Raw genomic sequence first — 16172 nt, forward strand, 5'->3', positions numbered from 1 at the left:
AAACTGTGCTACTTCAGATTAAATCTAGATTTCTGTACACTCCTAAAAAACAAGAACCCCTATAATACAGAGATTGCATCTATGACAAAATAAGCTGAGCAACTACTGCCTGTAGACAAGAGTATCAACCTCCTTTCCAATGTGCCAGTCTCCATCTACCTCTACTAGCTGCTTACCTTATTTTTCACTATCATTCTCTTCCCAGTCTATGTAGGTATTTGAGATTGTTAATCTAAAGCAGGAAATACAAATTCCTTATCATGATATGAGAACTTTTATGTCTGAATCAAAACTATACTTCTACACAGAGCTTTTATCACATATTTCATGTTCTCCAATTACAGTAAACTTTTCCCCATTCCCTTAAGGCCTGTACTCTTAAGATACAGGATCTATTGCTTCCTTAAGACCTATTTATACAATTTCACCTAGGAATCTGGTTTAAAATGCCCTTCCTTCTCTCCAAATATATAGCTGATTCTGTCCTATCATATTATTATACTTTATATATATATCTCTAGTATAACATGTTGAAATTTGCACTAAGTAGAAGGGAGAGGGATTGCATCATTGTATTGAATGGATAGTATTGACTGATAGGGCAATTAATTGCATTGAAAGAAGGCTTTTAGTAGAAACGGAATGTGCTATGTAGTTATATTTAGATCTAAGTATGCAGATGAGCGTGACCTTGTACCAAATCCAATAAAATATGCAGAATTATATGTCTGAATTGTGGCGACATGAAAGGGGAGCCAACATTATAAAAGATCTGTGCATGACCCAATATCAGCTACCTCAGTAACAAGGCCCAACTCCACGATAATGTTATTAAAATGACAGAAAGTACATGCAAAGTAAGAGTAGACAAAGACAAAACAACATAATCTAGCTAGCTCTGCCTTAGGGCTTCAGGGAATTAAACAAGTATTTGTGTAGTACTGAAATCACTAGGGGAAAAATCTAGATTATATACAGAAGTAGAAACTTCAGGTTTCAAATCTGTTGTATTTCCTATTGACTAGCATAAAGGATCAACTAAACGTTTGGAAATCAAGTTATCTAGCCCTCATGGAAATAAACACTATATGGTGGAGGGTGAGTCCAGAATAGAACAAAGTAGAACCCCAAAATATATGTAGCAGTCTAAACAGGGATGGCAGACTACCATCCACAGGCTAAATCTGGCCCAATGACAGCCTCTTGAGTAATGCATGATAGTTAGCTATATTTACATTGTGAGAAAGAAAGAAAGAAAGAAAGAAAGAAAGAAAGAAGAAAGAAAGAAAGAAAGGAAGGAAGGAAGGAAGGATAACCTGGAATAATATTACATGAAATTCAAATATCCTGTCAATAAATAAGGTATTATAAGAAAACCATACCCACCCATTTACATCTTGGCTATGGCTGCCTACACACACTACAGTGACAGAACTGAGTAGTGGCAACAGAGACCTTATGAGCTAAACCTGAAATATTTACTATCTGGCCCTTTACTCACCCTTGGTCAGGGGCACAGTATTTGAGTTTCAATCTGAGCTCTAGCACTTTCTTGATATGTAACCTTGGGCAAGTCGTTTACTATTTCTATGTCTCAGTTTATTTATTTATAAAATAGAAACAATAATAGTAACTATCTTTTGTAAAGCACTTAGAACAATCACTGGTAGAGTTATCGATGCTTGTAATAATATAATACTGTTAATTTTTATTAAACTTTATTAATTTAATAAAATTTTTATTAATTTTTATTAACTTTGCCATTAAAGTTCCTCCTTCAATAATCTAACAGGAAACACAAGATCTTCATAGATTTGTTCTCTGCTATGACAAAGTCAATTTTGTTGAAACACAATACACCAATTTTTCCTCACTTAAATTATGAAGATTTTTAAGATATCTGACTAAATTCATCAAAAGGTTTCTAAAAATTTAGTAGTGTCTGTTTATATCAGTTTTTAATTTTGAATATGTTTAATGTCTGTATAATAATGTATATTTAATATCACCAGTTTATATTCAAATCAATTTATAATTAACCTTAGTCCAAGTTATGACTTGAAGTTCATTTACATAAACTGAAGTAATTATTCAAAATAGAATTACTTAAACAAAATGATTTATATAAAAACATTACTTAGGACAAATACATGATAAATAGCATGCTTTTGAATTAAAAAAATTATACCATGTATAATCATACTTTACTTTCTTCAATCAGTACACTACTATGTGTTACACAAGTTTAAATAACTAGAGTATAGCCACAGTCCCCATTTATGAAACAGTATATTCCGTCAGGAGGCTGGGAAGTCAGACTTTTTTCTCATGGAAATGGAAATGAGGTACCAGACTTCCTTAAAATAAGACATACATAGTAGATTGTTTGGTAGTTATAACAAGAATTACTATTCTTTTTTAGGTCTCTGAAGCATAGAAGTAATTTTCATCCTGAAATACAAGAATGTGGATTTATGTATTTATCTACCATAGGAAAATTCCTCTGAATTATGATGCTTAACCTATCCAAAAGCAAGAAATCTACTTACTAATATAGAATAATACAATGTAGAGAGACAAAGAAATGGAAAACACAAGCAGGAACTGGAGACACATGGAATGGAATGTATATGTCTATGATATCTAATTATAGTTGCACAAAAAATAGAGACAAAGAGAAAGAGATGAGGTAAAAATAAGGTAAGACTTTTTCATAATTGATGAAAAATACCAACCTTCAGATCTAGGAAGCCCAGGAAATCCCCTAAGGATTGATAAAAATATGTCTACATTTAGCTAATCACAGTAAACTATAAGACATCAAATACAAAAACAATCTATAAACAACCACAGAAAAACAGAAACTGTTTTCAAATAGATAGGAAATTAAATTAGCAAGAAGGACCTCAGATAAAAATTAGTGGATATATAGGCTACAAATTTTTTTTTAAGATTTTATTTATTTATTCATGAGAGACACACACAGAGAGGCAGAGACACAGGCAGAGGGAGCCTGCTGTGGGACTCGATCCTGGAACCCCAGGATCATGCCCTGAGCCAAAGGCAGATGCTCAACCATTGAGCCACCCAGGTGCCCCTAGGCTACACATTTTGACACTATGAATAAATTTCATCGTGGCTTTAAAATACAGCAAAAATACATGACATAAATAGCATTTAAGTTGCAAGGAGAGACTTTAGCATTATTGTTCCAGTGTCCTTGGACTGGAGGAAGGTAAAGAACATATGAACATATATAGTATGTACTTGAGTAAGTTAAGCACCAAATTCTCCTTAAGTAATTTAAAAATTTACATACAATAAAAGTTCTTGCAAGTTTTTGTTTGTTTTTTAAGATTTTATTTATTTATTCATGACAGACACAGGAAGAGATAGGCAGAGACATAGGCAGAGGGAGAAGCAGGCTCCATACAGGAAGCCCGATGTGGGACTCCATCCTGGGACTCCAGGATCACACTCTGAGTCAAAGGCAGACACTCAACCGCTGAGCCACCCAGGCGTCCCAGTTCCCAAGGTTTTGTGTAGGTAGGCAAGTTGATTATCTAGAAGGTTGAATACCTAGAAAAACCATGAAACAGCAAGAGCAATGGAAAGGAGCTAGCCGACATTAAAACATTTTGTAAAGCCTCTATAACAGAACCAGCATTGTATTGGCAGATGAACAAATAACCTAATGAAATGAAAAATCCAAAAACAGACCAACTGAATGTGAAAAGTGCATACATGACAAAAGCAGCATCTCAAGTCAGTAAGGAAAAAGTTGACTTCTTCCTTATTAGATACTCAAATGTTCTAAGACAAAATTGGTTCACTCCAGCTTCCAAAAGAAAAAATTCAAAGTGGATCAAAAACTTAAATATAAAAAATTAAACATTATAAATATCAGATAAAAATCCTATATAACTTGGTTATAAAGAAATCATTTTTCTTTAAATCATTCTTAACTATGATTCAAGATTCAGGAGCAATAGAGGAATACTGACAAATTTTAATTGCATTTTAAAATGTCTAAAAATACAAATAACATAAGCAAAATCAAAAGATAAGTGAAAAAATAATGATTTGTAGAGATATGCAAAACGATGTTCAACTTGACTCACAATAAGAAAAACACAAATTATTGTAATTTTTAATGATTGTATTTATTTATTCATGAGAGACGCAGAAAGAGGCAGAGGCATGGGCAGAGGGAGAAGCAGGCTCCCTGCAGGGAGCCTGATGTGGGACTCCATCCTGGGACTCTGGATCACACCCCGAGCCAAAGGCAGATGCTCAACTGCAGAGCCACCCAGGCATCGAAAAATACAAATTAAAACTACACTGAAGAGCACCTAGGTGGTGCAGTTGGTTGAGCATCCAACTCTTGATCTTCGCTTAAGTCTTCATCTCAGGATCATGAGATTGAGCCCTGCAACGGGCTCTGCGCTCAACACAGAGTTTGCTTGAGATTCTCTCTCTCTCTCTCTCTCCCCCTGTCCCTCCCACTTGTGCTCTTTCTCTAAAAGAAATAAATATTTTTTAAAAAATACACTAAAATGCCATTTCTCGTTCGATTAGCAAAAAGTAAAAAAATAAATAAAAAGTCTGATAACACAAAATTGGTGAGGCTGAATGTAAACAAGGCCTAATTTTGTGGATGTGAATGCAAAATGTTAAGAGCTGTTACAGAGGGAAACTTTGGACTACTCAACAAAATTATGTATCCATTCTTTGACACAGATTCTAGGAACCCACCCCAAAAACCTGCTGGCAAAAATTTAAAAATGCATGTAAATGAATATTAATCAGAGCACCACTTAAGTAGGAAAATAATGGAAACAATTCAAATACATATTATTAGAAGATATGACTGAATAAACTGGTATATCTCCACAATAGAATACTATGAGGTATAAACAGGGACTTGAACTAAATCTGTATCTCCAAGGATATAATATTAATTTTTTTTTAAAAAGGGTAAAGTGTGTCTGTTTACATAAAAAAAGGACATGGGTACGGTTATATACCTGTTAGTGGATCTTGTTTTTTACTATCCAACCAACCGAATTTTGTCTTTTTTTACAGGTTTTTTAGACCATTTACATGGAAAATCATTTTTGATGTGCTTGGATTAAAACCTCTTCTCTTAACAGTTATTTTCTATTTCTTCTGTCATGGTTCACTATTGCACTTGACCTCTTCTTCCACCTATTTTTGGACTGAGTAACTTCCAAATTTACTCAAATTGATCGATAATTCCATTTTATCTCCACTTAGCCTTAATATATCCAGATTTGTATTCAATGTTTTTAGTGGTTACCCTAGAATTTACAATATATCTTTAACAAATCCCAGCATGCCTTCAAATATTATACTTTAGGTATAATAATCTTTGTGCTATTCTTGTCATTTATTTTCATTTTAAATATGCTATAAACAATGCTTCATTATAATTCTTGCTTCTAAATGCTGAGGCATTTAGAAAATATGATCCATAGGCTGGCTACTAGTTTTTGTAAAAGTTTTTTTGAGACACAGCCATGTGGATTCATTTATGTCTATGGATACCTTAGTGCTACAAGAGCAGAGTTGAGTAGTTATAACACCCTATAGTCTACAGGTCTAAAAACACCTGGCCCTTTAAAACAGTATTTGCCAACTTCTGCTTTAGACAGTTTTACAGTGATTAAAAATAAAAATTCAATTTTATATTTTATCTTCAGTTTTTATCATTACAGGCTCTCTTCATTTCTTTGGGTAGATTTTCTATCTGACATCATATTTGTTATATCTTTTATAGTTCAGGTCTTCTGGGGATGAATAATTTCAGCTTCTGCTCCCCTAAAAACATCTTTAATTATCCTTCTTCATTGGAGAGTTTTTTTTTTCTTTCAGTACTTTAAAGATGTCACTTCATTGTGCTCATAGTTTGAGATGTCTGCTGTATTTCTTTAGTCTTCTAAATTAGCTTTTTTTACTCTGTGGCCTTCAAGATTTCTTCTGATTATCAGAGTTTGAATGTGATGCTTCTAGGTGATCTAGGTGGTACTGTAGTGTGTATATGTTTGAAATTATCCTGCTCATTCTCTGAGGTTCCTGGATCTATGGTTGGATGTCTTTCATTATAGTTGGAAAATTCACAGCTATCCCTTTATCAATATTTCTTTTTTCTTTTAAGATTTTATTTATTCATGAGACACACAGAGACATAGGCAGAAGGAGAAGCAGACTCCCTGCAGTGAGCCTGATGTAGGAGTTGATCCCAGGACCCCGGGATCATGACCTGGGCCAATGGCAGACCATCAACTGCCAAGCCACCCAGAATCCTATCGATATTTCTTCAGCTTCATTTTTCATCACCTTCTAGATTCTAGTAGGCATATATTACACAGTTTCATATTTTCCCAAAGTTCTTAAATGTTATTAGTTTTTCTTCTCTTTTTCTCTTTTACTTTTAGTCTGGGTAATCTCTATAGACTTATATTTAAGTTTATTCATTCTTAACTGTGTCAACTCTAAGATATGCCATCAAATAAACTGCGTTTATTTCTAGCATTTCCATTTGAATCTTTCTTAAAGTGTCCCAACTCTCTGCTAAAATCCCCAATATGTTTAAACCATGTTATCAACTTTTTCCCTAAAGCACTTATATCTGAATTTAGTTCTTCTAATTGATTTTCTCTTGATAGTGATTTTTCTTTCTTGCTCTTTTTTTATGTGTCTGTAATTTTTAGATAAAAGCTGGACTTCATGATATACAACAGAACAGACTGATGTTAATAGTATTTATGCCTGGGAATAGATCCCTTTTCTTCCATTACCCTTCATTATGGAAATTTAAGTAAATCTAGTCACGAATTAAGTAGGTTTGTGTTATGTTGTTGCTATCACGACCTCTACTGTATCACCAGCTTCAAATTCTTCTACTGCTTTATTTTTTAAGATTTTATTTGTTTATTTGACAGAGAGAAAAGGGGGGCAGAGAGTACAAGCAGCGGGGAACAGCAGAGAGAGAGGGAGAAGCAGGCTCCCTACTAAGCAGGCAGCCGTCTAGTCAGGGCTCAATCTCAGGACCCTGGGGTCATGACCTGAGCCAAAAGCAGACACTTACAGACACTTAACCTACACTTAACCGACGAAGCCCTCTTCTACTGTTATATTGTGGTTAGGGTGGAGGTTGGCTTGCCAGATAATATTTTAGGCGTGGGAGTCCATACAAGATCTCTGTCACATTTTTAACATCACTGTTTAAAAATGCAAAGACTGGGGCGCCTGGGTGGTGCAGTTGGTTGAAGGTCTGACTCTTGATTTTGGCTCAGGTTGTGATCTCACAGTCATGAGATCGAGCCCTGAGTTGGGCTTCATGGTCAGCAGGGAGTCTACTTGAGATTCTCTCTCTCCCCCTCAGCTCCTCCCTCCATGTACGCGTGCTCTCTCTCTCTCTCTAAAATAAAATAAATAAATCATTAAAAATACAAAGACTGGGCAGCCCCAGTGGCTTAGCAGTTTAGTGCCACCTTCAGCCCAGGGCGTGATCCTGGAGACCCAGGATCAAGTCCCACGTCGGCTCCCTGCATGGAGCCTGCTTCTCCCTCTGCCTCTCTCTCTCTCTCTTTGTGTGTCTCTAATAAAAAAAAATCTTAAAAAAAAAAAAATACAAAGACTATTCTTAGCTTGGAAGCCATATTAAAAAGGGAAAGGGGGCATGGGCAGCATTTGACTCATGGGCCATAGTTTGCCAACTCCTAAAGTAAAGAATAACCATGTTATAAACATATAAAAGACTCAAAAAAAACTTTTATAGATCAAAAAATAGAATATTTGAGATGAAAAATATATTACATGGATTAATATCAAACCAGACACTGCAGAGGATAACATCAGTGAAAATAAGACAGGGTATTATTAAAATAAAACACACCAGGGGATCCCTGGGTGGAGCAGCGGTTTGGCGCCTGCCTTTGGCCCAGGGCGCGATCCTGGAGACCCGGGATCGAATCCCACATCGGGCTCCCGGTGCATGGAGCCTGCTTCTCCCTCTCCCTGTGTCTCTGCCTCTCTCTCTCTGTGTGTGACTATCATAAATAAATTTAAAAAATTAAAAAAAAAAAACACACCAAAGGAAAAGGAACTGATAAAAATGAACAGAACCATGAGTAAACTATGGGTCAACTGTCTATTCTCTTCAAGTATCATCCCTTTAGAAAACATAATGACACTTCCAAAATTATTTTTGAGGGTGCTTGGCTGGCTCAATGGGTATAGAGTACAATTCTTGATCTCAGGGTTGTGGTTCAAGCCCCACAGTTGGTATAAAGATTACTTAAAAATAAAAATCTTTTAATTTTTATAAAGAAATATCCCAAATTTGGTTAAAATTATAAATCCAGGGGTACTGGATGGCTCAGTTGGTTAAGCATCTGCCTTCAGCTCAGTCATGATCCTGGGATCCTGAGATCAAGCCCTGTATCAGGCTCCCTGCATAGTGGGGACTCTGTTTCTCCCTCTGCCTGCTGCTCCCTCTGTTTATATCTCTATCAAATAAATAAATAAAATCTTTTTTAAAAAATTATAAATCCAAAGATCCAAGAAGCTTAGGATCAAGAAAGATGAAGAAAACTACACAACGCAAATTACAATCAAATTTCTTAAAACCAGGAATAAACTTCAAAAGATACCGATAAGAAAATGAAGACAGGCCAGAGTGGAAGTATTTATTAATTGCTTATCTGATCCTGAATATATAAACAGAATATATAAAAAATCTTACAACTCAATAAGGTAAGTAATCCAACTGAAAAATGGTCAGAAGATTTAAATAGACATTTTCCCAAAGAAGATCTGCAATAGCAAATAAGTACACAAAAAGATGGTTGCCATCAACAGCCCTGAGGAAATGCAAATTAAAGCCAAAGTGAGATACCACCACACAACTACCAGAATGGCTATTATAAAAAAGACAAAAAAAAGTGTTAGTAAAGATGTGTAAAAACCAAAACCTCCTTAGACGGCTGGTTAGAATTACAAAAGGTATAGTCACTTTGAACCTGGTTTGGAAGTTCTAATTTAAACAAATGTTAAACATAACTTATAACACCTAGCAATTCCATTCCTAGCTACTCAAGAGAAATAAAAACATCTGTCCACATAAGACTTGTACACAAATGTTCAAAAGCCAAAAACTGTGGAAACAATCCAAATATCCATCAATTGATGAATGCATAAACAAAATGTACTATATCCATACAATGGAATAATAGTCATCACAAAAAGGAATGAGCAAGTATGAACCTCAAAAATATTATCCTAAGGGAAAAAAATCACATATAAAAGCCTATATATTGTGTCATATTGTTTATATGAAATGTTTGGAAATAACAACTCTATTGAGATAGATCAGTAGCTGCCTTGGGCTGAGGAGGAACTGGGGATTGACTGCAAATGAGCATGAGGAGTTTTTTGGTGTGATGAAAATGTAAAACTGGATTGGGATAACAGCTACACATCTCTATAAATTTACTAAAAATTATCAAATTACACACCTAAGAAGCAAGAATTTAGTAATATGAAATTTATACCTCAGTAAATCTGTAAATGAGAAAAAAGATAACTAGAAATGAGTGAAGAATGGGGATGTACAGAGAAAACAAGATTGATGATATGTTGATAACTGTTGCGCTGATGATAGGTAGGGCAGTTCATTTTAATATTCCTTCTTACTTCTGAATAGGTTTGACAACTGTGATAATTAAAAAAATTTTAAATACAAGTATTGACAAATGTGTAGGGAAACAAGTACTCTTAGACTGCTGGCAGTATTATAAATTGGCTCAACCTCCATGGAAGAAATTTGATATTATCTATCAAAATGACAAGTGTCAAATTCAGTGATCTAGCAATTCTATGATATATCTGCAATAGACAAATATCCTTGTCCATATTCCAAGGGCCACTCATACATGGTCATTCATTAAAGTGTTATTGATAAAACAGTAATAGATTGGAACAAAAAGCAAATACCCTTTAATGGGGAACAGGTTAATTAAATTAAATTTCCATGTATCCATAGAGTGAAATGCTCTGCATCCATTTTAATGACTGCTGAAACTCTTTCTGTGTTGATGGGGAAAGATATTCAGGTAACAAAAGGAAGTACAAAAGTGTATGTACTACACGTGAAATTTTGCAAAATAGGGGAAAAGAAAATGAATTTTTTTCTTGTATATGTATAAAACATCTCCGGAAGGCAACCAAAAAATAACAATTACATTGATTTCCTGTAGAAATGTAAACACAAATTGCAGGATATCTTATTGTATACCCACTCTACTTATTGAATTTTGAACCATAAGCATGTATTACCTACCCAAAACTTAAAGAAGAAAAAGGTGATGAAGGAAATTCTTAAAAGTAGCTTCCCAAAAGGGCACATTATATACAAGAGCCACAAAAATAAGAATGAAGGTGGACTTTTCATGGGTGGGGGGGCAAATAAGAAAACAATGGATGGACATCTTTAAATACTAAGGGGAAAAAACTATCCTATTAACCTAGAATTCAATAATCAGTAAATATTTTTTAAAAGCAAATCTATCACTTTTATAGAAGCTAATTAATTGGCTTCCGGTTAGTTTTGGCAATGGTGGAAAATGAAAGACTGGAGAAAGCAAGCAGTGACAAGCCTTTTCCTTCTGCCCTTCTTCTGAGCCATTTTTAGCAGTAATTACAGCTCTTCTAAGATCCCCTCTCATGGTTCTTCCCCTCATTAACTATCTCTAATGTCTTTACCTTGTCCTTCCATTTCTATGGCTAACAGTAGCTTATCAGAATTGCTAAGTCTGGGTTCACCATCCTCTCCTCATCTATCCCTCAGATCTTCTAATAATATTTTAAATGGTTCCTAGGAATTAAATTCCTTCTACTGAATTATCTCATGTGATTTACATTTCCCTAACTAGATCTTGATTGAAATTACCTATATAGGGCAGCCCCGGTGGCTCAGTGGTTTAGGGCCGCCTTCAGCCCAGGACCTGATCCTGGAGACCAGGGATTGAGTCCCACGTCAGGCTCCCTGCATGGAGCCCATTTCTCCCTCTGCCTGTGTCTCTGCCTCTCTCTCTCTTTCTATGTCTCTCATGAATAAATAAATAAAATCTTTCTTAAAAAAATGAAATTACCTATATATCTTAATCAAAAAGAAAATAAAAAAGGAAACAAATATATGACAAACAAGAAATTATTTTCTATCCCTCTAGTTATAAAATTAAAATGGAAAATGTATTCAAAATATTGTGGTTTAAGTGGCACCTGGGTGGCTCAGTCAGTTAAGCATCTGACTCCTGATTTGAGTTCAGGTCATGATCTTAGGGTCCCAGGATAGAGTCCCACATTGGGCTCTCTGCTCAGTGATGAGACTGCTTCTTTCTCTCCCCTTCTGCCCCTCCTCCTATGTTCTATTTCTCTCTTTCTCGCACTCTTTCTCTCAAATAAATAAGTCTTAAAAAATTTATACATATCGTGAGAAATAGACTCTTAACTCTATGGTCAACTAATCTTCAAAAAAGCAGGAATGAAATATCCAATGGAAAAAAAAGTTTCTTCAACAAATGGTTCTGGGAAAATTGGACAGCCACATGCAGAAGAATGAAACTGGACCATTTTCTTACACTATACACAAAGATAAACTCAAAATGGATGAAAGATCTAAATATAAGACAGGAATTCATCATCATTCTAGTGGAGAACACTGGCAGCAACCTCTTTGACTTCAGCTGCAGCAACTTCTTGCTAGACATGTCTCCAAAGGCAAGGGAAACCAAAGCAAAAATGAACTACTGGGATTTCTCTCAAGATAAAAAGCCTTTATACAGCAAAACAAACAGTCGACAAAACCAAAAGACAGCCTATAGAATAGGAAAAGACATTTGCAAATGTCTTATCAGATAAAGGGCTAGTATCCAAAATCTTTAAAGATATCAAATTCAACATCCAAAGAACAAATAATTCAGTCAAGAAATGGGCAGAAGACATGACCAGACATTTCTCCAAAGAAGACATACACGTGGCCAACAGACACATGAAAAAAAGCACCAAGGAAATACAAATCAAAATCACAATAAGATACCACCTCACACCAGTCAGAAAATTAACATGTCAGGAAACAACAAATGTTGGCAAGAATGGGAATAAAGAGGAACCCTGTTACACCACTGGTGGGAATGCAAGCTAGTACACACTCTAGAAAACAGTATTGAGGTTCCTCAAAAAGTTAAAAATAGAACTACTCTACAACTTACCAATTGCACTGCTAGGTATTTACCCAAAAGATACAAACATAGTGATCAAAGGGGCACTTGCACCCCAATATTTATAGCATCAATGTCCACAATAGCCAAACTATAGAAAAAGCCCAGATGTCCATCGACAGATGAATTCATAAAGAAGATGTGGTGTATATATACAATGGAATATTACTTAGGCATCAAAAAAAAAAAAAAGAAACCTTACCATTTGCAATGACATGGATAGAACTAGAGGGTATTATGCTAAATGAAAAGAGTCAATCAGAGAAAGCTAACTATCACATGATTTCACTCATCTGTGGAATTTAAGAAACAAAAACAGGGTCATAGAAGAGGGGAGGGTAAAATAAAATAAGATGAAATCAGATAGGGAGACAAACCATAAGAGACTCTTAACTATAGGAAATAAACTGAGGGTTGCTGGAGGGGAAGAGGTGGGAGGATGGAGTAACTGAGTGATGGACATTAAGAGGGCATGTGATGTAATGAGCACTGGGTGTTATGCACAACTGATGAATCACTGAATTCTACCTCTGAAACTAATAATGCATTATATTGTTAATTAATTGAATTTAAATAAAATAAAATTTTAGAACATGTGGCTTGAGAAAACTGTAATTAATAGCCTCAAGCAAGTAAGTCACATATTTATTATTATTAAATATTTTAAAAATATACATTTGTCTTGGTGCCTTAATCCTTGGGGAATTATTTTTTTTCTGAGATATAACTGACATCATGTATTAGTTTCAGGTATACAACATGATTTGATATTTGCATATACTGCAAAATGCCCACCATAACGAGTCTAGTTAACACTCATCACCACACATGGCACAATTTGTTGTTGTAGTGTTAAGAATTTTCAAGATCTACACTCTTAGCAACTTCCAAATATACAATATAGTATTATTAACTATAGTTGCCATGCTGTACTTTATATTCCAACGATCTATTTATTTTATAACTGGAAGTTTGTACCCTTTGACCATCTTCATGAATCTGGCCCAACCTCCAATACCATCTATGACAACCACCAACCTGTTCTCTGTATCTATGACTTTTGTTTTGTTTTAGATTACACATGCAGGGCAGCCCGGATGGCTCCATGTTTTAGCGCCGCCTTCAGCCCAGGGCGTGATCCTGGAGACCCGGGATCGGGATTGAGCCGATTGACGTCGGGCTCCCTGTGTGGAGCCTGCTTCCCCCTCTGCCTGTGTCTCTGCCTCTCTCTGTGTGTCTCTCATGAATAAATAAATAAAAATTTTTAAAAATTACACGTAAGTGAGATCACTTTCTCTAACTTCTTTCACATAGCAAAATGCTTTCAAGGTCCATCCATGTTGTCACATATAATAAGATACCTTCTTTTTTGTGGTATATATAGGAGATATATATACATTCTATGTTTATATAAACATATATATGTTCCACGTGTATATCACATTTTTTTTTTTACTCAAATCAGTGGGCACTGAGGTTCTTTCCATATCTCGGCTATTGTAAATAACACTATAATAAACATAGGAATAATAATATATTTGCAAGTTAATGGTTTTGTTTTCTTTAGATAAATACTCAAAAGAATTGTTGGATTATTATTATTTTTACTTTCAATTCCCTGACAATGCTCCACACTTTTTCTCATAGTGCCTGAAACAATTTATATTCCCACCAATAGGACACAAGGTTCTGTTTTCTCACATCGTTGGCAACACTTATTATTTCTTGTATTTTTGATACTAAGCATTCTAACAAGTATGAAGTGATAACTCGGTGTGATTTGATTTGCATTTCCTCTTTTTTTTTTTTTGAGATTTTTATTTATTCATGAGAGACAGAGAAAGAGAGAGAGAGGCAGAGACACAGGCAGAGGGAGAAGCAAGCTCCACGCAGGGAGCCTGATGCGGGAATCAATCCTGGTATTCCAGGATCATGCCCTAGGCCAAAAGCAGGCGCTAAACTGCTGAACTACCCAGGGATCCCTGATTTGCATTTCCTGATGATTAGTGATGTTGCGCACCTTTTCATGTACCTGTTAGCCAACTGTATGTCTTCTTTGGGAAAAGTCTATTCAGATCCTCTGCCCATTTTTTAATTAGATTGTTTGATTTTTTTTTTTACTTTTGAGCTATAGGAGTTCTTTTTAATATGTGGGATATTAACCACCTCATCAGATAATATGATTTGGAAATATTTTCTCCCATCTAGTAGACTGATTTTCATTTTGTTGACGGTTTCCTTTGCTGTGCATAAGCTTTTTAGTTTGATGTAAGCCCTCTTGTTCATTGTGCTTTTGTTGCCTTTGCCTTTGGTGTCAAATCCAAAAATATAACTGTCAAGACAATGTCAAATACCGTATTACCTATGTTTTCTTCTAGGAGTTCTATGGTTTCAGGTCTTAAGTTCAAGTCTTCAATGTATTCTGAGTTGATTTTTGTCCATGGTGCAAGACAATGGTCTAGATCCATTCCTTTGCATGTGGCTGTCCAGTCTTCTCAGCACCATTTATTAAAGACTGTACATTCCCCAACATATTCTCTTGGCTCCTTTGATGTAAATTAAATAACCTTATATGGGGGATCCCTGGGTGGCGCAGCGGTTTAGCGCCTGCCTTTGGCCCAGGGCACGATCCTGGAGACCTGGGATCGAATCCCACGTCAGGCTCCCGGTGCATGGAGCCTGCTTCTCCCTCTGTCTGTCTTTGCCTCTCTCTCTCTCTCTCTCTCTCTGTGTGACTATCATAAAAAAAAAAAATAATAAAATAAAAAAATAACCTTATATGCATGGATTTATTTCTGGGCTCTCTATTCTTTAATGTTAATCTATACGTCTGTTTTTATGCCACTATCATACTGTTTTGATCACCACAGCTCTGTAATATAGGTTTTTTTCTTGTAATATAGTTTGAATTTAGGTCACATGATGCCTCTAGTTTTGTTCATCCTTCTCAAGATTGCCTTGGCTATTTGGGATCTTTTGTGGTTACATTCGAATTTTAGGAATTGTTTGTTCTATTTCTGTGAAAAATGCCCTTGAATTTTTGATAGAGATTAAACTGAATCTGTATATTTCTTTGGGTGGTATGTACATATTAATAACAATAATTCTTCCAACCAGTGAACATGGAATTTTTCCATTTACTTGTGTCTTCTGCAATTTCTTTCATTAATGTCATATAGTTTTCAGTGTACAGGCCTTTCACCTCCTTGGTGAAATTTATTTCTAGATATTTATTCTTTTTGATATAGTTGTAAATAGGACTGTTTTCTTCATTTCTCTCGCAGTTCATTATTAGCACAGAACAATGCAACCTTTTTATACAACAATTTTGGATCTTGTAACTTTGACTTTTTTTATTAGCTCTAACAGTTTTCTTTATAGTTTCCTATGCATAATATCACGTCATCTTTTTTTTTTATTATTATCATGTCATCTTCCATAGAGACAGTTTTACTTTTTTTCTGATTTGGATGACGTTTTTTTTTTCATGAATGGTCTGGAGAGGACTTCCACTACTATGTAAATGAAAGTAGTAAGAATGGGCATCCTTGTCCTAGAGGGAAGACTTTCAGCTTTTCACCACTGAGTGTGAGTTAGCTGTGGACTTGTGATAATATGTGGCCTTTATGTTGTTAATGTATGTTCCCTCTATACCAACTTTGTTGATTTTATCATAAATGGATACTCAATTTTCAATAGCATTAATAGATGCTAAATGATTTTTAGCATCTATTGAAAGAATCATATGATTTTTATCCTTTACTTTGTTAATGCAGTGTATCACACTGATTTGTGAATGCTTGAACCATCCTTGCATCCTTGGAAAAGATCCCACTTGATCATGGTGTATGATTTTTTTAATGGGCT

At 35.2% G+C, this 16172-nt stretch overlaps 1 protein-coding gene and 1 long non-coding RNA gene across 4 annotated transcripts in view; one reads left to right on the forward strand and one right to left on the reverse strand.

The window, feature by feature from the left end:
• ZNF654 (zinc finger protein 654) overlaps positions 1–16172 on the reverse strand; it is a 92957-nt gene that overhangs the window by 40545 nt on the left and 36240 nt on the right. The window lies entirely within an intron of this gene.
• LOC102151670 overlaps positions 1–16172 on the forward strand; it is a 41496-nt gene that overhangs the window by 4293 nt on the left and 21031 nt on the right. For both annotated transcript variants that reach the window (XR_005382034.1, XR_005382033.1), the window contains exon 2: positions 2423–2700. This is a non-coding gene — a long non-coding RNA (uncharacterized LOC102151670). The remainder of the gene's footprint in view (positions 1–2422; positions 2701–16172) is intronic.

Source organism: Canis lupus, chromosome 31 (assembly GCF_011100685.1).
Source record: "Canis lupus familiaris isolate Mischka breed German Shepherd chromosome 31, alternate assembly UU_Cfam_GSD_1.0, whole genome shotgun sequence".
Taxonomy (NCBI): Eukaryota; Metazoa; Chordata; class Mammalia; order Carnivora; family Canidae; genus Canis; species Canis lupus.